Below are 6,000 nucleotides of genomic sequence, written 5' to 3' on the forward strand. Positions count from 1 at the left end.
CCGTGGAGTGGATGGTCCCTTTTTTCTTTAACGGTGGAGACAGTTCAACATACATTTGGCACAGTTGTAAGGTGATCGGGACCATCCAAATCAATGAAACAGTTACCCACTTGGTCGATTCACTATTATACTTTCAACCATCCAATTGATGTCCATGGATCAGATGGTCGAGATGCCATATATGTGTGATTTCAAACGTATGCTTGATCCAGATTGAATCTCACATTTTGAACGGTTACCATGGCATGAATATCACAGATGAGGAGGTGGGCCACCACCGTTTTGAAAATGGCTGTATACTATCATAATTAGTTTGCCATAAAAATCTGTACTTATTCCTACTTATCATTATACCTCGATCACCTAAATGCGCCGGGTCGAGATGCCCTACTATTTACATAGACCCGCCATATGTACGGCGGGCATGGATCTCTATCATATCGGAGCTACAAGTGTGCCATGCATAAACACTGCAATCATCTGACGGACTCGGGCCACTTATCGGGTGGGGAAACCGGGAACAGTCCCTGGCCCAATAATCAAGAAATCTACCGATGAGGTGGGTCACACACGTTTGTTGCATATGGACGGCCATCTTTTATCTAATGCAGCGTCTGTTTATACAGATATGGTCCACCTTACAAGGTGATATTCTTGGATTTCAGGACCCATCCTTGGTGATGTGGAGTGGGTCTCGAACACTTCGTATCCAAGATGGACAGAGAAGGCCCCATCGGAGACGGAAGTGATTAGGACAGTCAGAATCCTAAAGCAGGCATCTTTAGCAAATCGGAATGAGATATTACATATAATCTTAGGGTAGGAGAAACTACTTTAGCCAACCAACCCATTGGGTTGCCCATGCCGGATTTGCAAGATTCCATCTGATCAACTATCGAAAGTTCATTTTAATTTCATTTTACTATTTATATTAAATTTTAGTTTGATCATATATACCTTTTGATTCTTTGAGCTCTAGCACCATGCCTAACATTAAAAAATGATTTACGAAAATTAAGAGAATAATGTGATTAGGCCAATTGAAAACTTATTATTTTTGGATGAAAGTCATGAAGTCTAATAGAAATCATGTCGGCTTATAAGCAGTAAGTTTACTATTTATATTTAGTCACATTTTTAGGGAGTTTGAGTTAGAATTTAATTCTGGAACTTCTTCCTAGTTTTGACATCTCTATTTAAAGGATTGTAAATTTGTTTTTATCATTAATCAATTTATTTTCGAATTTATTAGAATTTATTTATTTTTTTTTTTTTTTTGTCCTTGTGGATTCGAGGAATTTCTGTGAGGAGTTCAGAGAATATCTGTGAATTCAGAGCAATTACCCCCCCGAGGAAGACGGTGATTGACCTCATCACGTCCATCCCTGCGTCACCTGAGTCCTGCAAAATTTATATATACCACCATTGTTTGGATGACCCACATCAAAGGTGAGGCCCACATGATAGACGATCCACATCAAAGGTGGCCCCCATGTGATGGATGATAACATTGATGGTGGGCCCCACATGATGGATGGCCCGTATCAAGGTGGCCGCCTCATGATGACAATTCACATCGATAAATGACCCACATCCAAGGCAGGCGTTGCATAATGGACAACCCACTTTGAAGTTGAGTTGGCATGATGAACGGTCCACATTCTAGGTGGACTTCGTATGATGGATGACCCACATCCAATGTCCAATATGATGGATGGCCCACATTCAAGGTAGGCTCCGCATGATGGATAATCCAAATCAAAAGTGGACCTTGCAAGGTGGATGGTCTACATTGAAGGTAGGCCCCATGTGATGGACGATTTCCATTGAAGACAGGGGCCATGGTGGGCTGAACATAATAAGCCACCCACATCAAAGGCTAGCTCTTCATGATGGATGATAGATATTAAGGGTGGACAAAATAAATGTGACAGATCAGTACTTATGTGATGTTGGAAATAAGCATACTTTCCAACATTTTGGTTAATTAGTGAGTTGGTTACTAAACGAACTTATCTCGTGGATAAGTAGAAACCGAAAAAACAACATAAAGGTAGGAGTAACTTATGTGAAGTACATTACTTATCCTAAGTTGTTCCCCCGCCTTAGAGGAAGTAACCTCTATAGGTTTTATAGTTCTTCAATAATTATGTTTAAAAAATATTGCACTTTCCCCCCGAAGAGAATTGAGATGCTTCAAAATACTAGATAAATTAATCTTTATATTATGTTAGAGTGCTCTTAATTGCATAGTATGACTTGGACAATTCATTTTTATTTTATTTTATTTTTCTTTTAGAACTTTTTTAAATCTGAAAGTAAATGCTATCCAACTTTTGGAGCAGGCACCACAAAATTAAAGACGGCCTGGCCTATTGTATGACTTCACTTTATAGCAAAAGAAAACATGGATAAAAACAAAAAACAGAAGATAAAACACAGGAGACTGGATTAAGATACAATTCAAGGCATTCAACAATAAAAACTGCACCAACTGGAACCACGACCAGTAGATATTCACTGCTACAGAACCCAAAACTGACCCGAAGCAACCAGCCCACGCAAGATACCACCAGCCCATCTACAGCTGAAGAGACCAATGCTCATCTGAAGCATCAAAGCAAGAGAGAAGCAGGGCAACAGAGACCTCTTAGAGCACCAACGACTGCCCCCGGAACTCCACCCATCAACCGCAAACAATAACACAACCTACCTGATCTCCTGTTGCCAATAACACTGCAACTTCCCAAAACTGCCCCAGTAAAAAATCATCCCAGTAACCCCAGCGACACCACAAACTACTAAACAACCTCCTAAAGGCTTGTTTGCTAAAGACCTCAAAAATAATTTCATCTCATTAGTTGACCCTAATTATGTATTAGAGATTATGATTGTTGCTTCTCGGGATTATTTTTAATCCTGACTAGAATGAAATATGATCGCTAATACACAATTTTGTTAACTAAAATGAAATGAATTCATTTTTAGGGTCTACCAAACAGGCCCGTGTATGCTTATATCTTACTTCAGGAACAATTCATAAACACACAAAGCCAAACCAGTCATGGATGTTTATTTTATAATAGCTACTTCGTACATGGCATGTGACCCATGACATAAACATAGAACACACCACAGACAACAAAATACTTGAAACTTGATGGAAACTAACATATGCTCGTTCATACGAGCCTGTTATGTTATGTCCTTATTTTACAAACACACTTCTTATGCATCCCATACATTCTTCTAATGATTTCTTTATCCCATAATACAGATCTTTTTTTTTTTTTCATCCAATTATCCTGATCTGGGGACACCTCTTCTTTTCCCATCATACTGATCTGGGGTCAGTTGATAATGTGGAGTGGTCACTGACCCACCACCAGGTTCATCAACTTTCTTATCATCCTCACTGTTGGTATTTTCATTTGCATCATTGTTGTTTCTGGCAGCTCGGACATTATCAAGATACTCCTTACTTAGCTTTCCTCCAAAGCCGCTGCCATCGATCTTGTTTTCTCCATAGATCCCTGGATCTACTTTCCGACCAAGGTCCGTGGCAATGGACATTAACAAGCATGATCCAAATACGACTAGCAACGTGAGGAAGATCTTCATGGTCTGACTGCACTAGAATGAAACAAGAGTTACTACACCTACAAAAATTATAAAACAGACCTTTAAACCTCCTCTACATGTGCAAACCACCAACGGGTATATAATCCAAGCAATCTATCATGTGACCCAACTTACAAAAATTTGTAGCCTAAAAATATTTGCATTATATGGCTAACCTGGGCAACATTAATTCGTTTCAAATATATATATATATATATATATATATATATATATATATATATATATATATATATATATAGCCAAATGTTGAGCTCCATACCAGATCGTACCAAAATCCTGCCAACTTTTTGAGAACTCATCATACGTGACGCGAGTCCAAAATCTGAACGGTCCATGTTATGCAGCACCCCATGAAACCCCAGGCTTAAGTTTTACTTTGATCCAAAACTTTGGTTGGGCATGGAAAAAAGAAAACAATTTCCTCTCTTGATTTGCATCTTTCTTTGCCATGGCCCACCAGAGTTTTAGATCAGGGTGAAAATTGGTTTTTCAAGATTTCATAGGATGCCGAATCACATGGACTGTTCAATGGGTTTTCAGGATTTCATAGGATGCCGAATCACATGGACTGTTGGGATTGAACACCCATGACACATGTGCAAAGGTGCGCAGGTGAGCATGCCTCTCTCTCTGTGTTTATATATATATATATATATATATATATATATATATATATATAGAGAGAGAGAGAGAGAGAGAGAGAGAGAGAGAGAGAGAGAGAGAGAGAGAGAGAGAGGCATCATGCATTTGTGGTTTGATTCAAGTGAAGGAGATTTACCAGTGTTTTACTCCAAAACTTATACACACAGAAGCTTGGGTTATGATCCTCAGATACAAGTATTTATAGAGGAACTTCTTTCTTTAATGAAAGTTAGTGGAAGTTAAAGTATAGGTAATATGAATAAAGAACACTGTGGGGGTATGAGCCCATTGTCAGCATACATGGCCACTAAAAATGGTATATTGATAAAAGTTCTTTATAATAGAAAAACTTTGATACTCTGACAGAGTGTGATCGATGATATACGGGCGCTTAGAAAGTAATTTGAAATTGCACATATGGCATACATGCGTTCAAATTAAACCACTAAAATTATTTGTACTCCCCTAGGTGATTCATTAACCAAAGATTATGCTTTTTATGGTTATTTAATTATTAGATTAAGGGACATTTGTTGGTTGATTTTTTTTTTTAATTTTTAATTTTAATTTTAATTTTATTTTTCTTTCCGTTAGCTTGTTAGTACACAACATTGTCAGTTCATGAAATTAGCCGGAACATGAGACTTCTATCTTGTACATGAGACCTTCTATCGTAATTATATTCCAGTGTGCATTCAGTTCTTCCAAATAAAAAAACTGTCAGTTCACATTTCACTGTTAGCCACCCCCACTTGATACTAAGACCTCAGTCTTGAAACGCTGTTGGTTGATTAAAAATGGACATCCAATGATTTTATTTCAACAAACGAGTGTCCACAAATCAGAGGATGGCATCGTTCAAATGATCTAATGTTTGGAAGGTAACTTAGCGACAGTAATGATCTAATGTTTGGAAGGTAAATTAGCGAGAGTGGATTCCACAATTCCGTTGGTCTAATTTGAGTTATTGTACGCCGCTGACAGCATTTCTAAGTGCCTTTGCATAACGACCCATACATTTCAAGAGTATAAAATAAGGACCTTGTTTTTTTAAAATTTATTATTATTATTATTTATTATTATTATTTTTATTTTTTTATAACACACGCACACACACCACACACACTCACGCTAGTGGAAATTGACCACGTATGGATACTCGAACCCTTGACTGGGTGTTGAAACTCCTGGGAGTCTACTACCCGAGCAAGAGTAAGGATCCTATAAAATAAGGACCTTACTGCAATGAACTGATCATGGCTCGTTCCTGCTTTACCTAATACTTGTTTGTACCGCGAGTCAATCCTGACGATCCATCTTATGTTACCTACTGGAGATGATCCATGGGAGGGTTAAAAACAGACCAGATACACAATTCCAGCCATGGATTCCTGGCCTTCAAATGTATGGTGGAGACACAAACTGTCAAAGGACCATCTTCATGAGGGAAAAGTACTATATGGGGCTATCCATAGAAGAGCCCAATAGTTTAACAGTACAGATTGACCATCCAAACATGTATTCTTATGTTGCAACGAACGGCGGATTACCTATTGCACCAATACACGGAAAATTCCTTGTATTAAAATTTAATTATGATTTTATCTGATAGGAAAATGAATGTACGTTACAGTGACATAGTCCAATTCAAATTGTGTATAATTAGAGCACTAAATATCTTGATCCATTAAAGAAGAATACTTGTACACCTCGGTT

The 6,000-nt window shown here is 38.0% G+C and overlaps 1 long non-coding RNA gene across 1 annotated transcript; it reads right to left on the bottom strand.

Moving 5' to 3' along the window:
• Positions 1-3,042: 3,042 nt before the first annotated feature.
• Positions 3,043-4,826, bottom strand: LOC131231335 (uncharacterized). The gene is made up of 2 exons (XR_009164310.1): positions 4,421-4,826; positions 3,043-3,628 (listed from the first exon to the last, which is right to left on the bottom strand). It is a non-coding gene; the product is annotated as an uncharacterized LOC131231335 (long non-coding RNA).
• Between the last annotated feature and the right edge of the window lie 1,174 nt (positions 4,827-6,000).

This window comes from Magnolia sinica, chromosome 17 (assembly GCF_029962835.1).
Source record: "Magnolia sinica isolate HGM2019 chromosome 17, MsV1, whole genome shotgun sequence".
Lineage (NCBI taxonomy): Eukaryota > Viridiplantae > Streptophyta > Magnoliopsida > Magnoliales > Magnoliaceae > Magnolia > Magnolia sinica.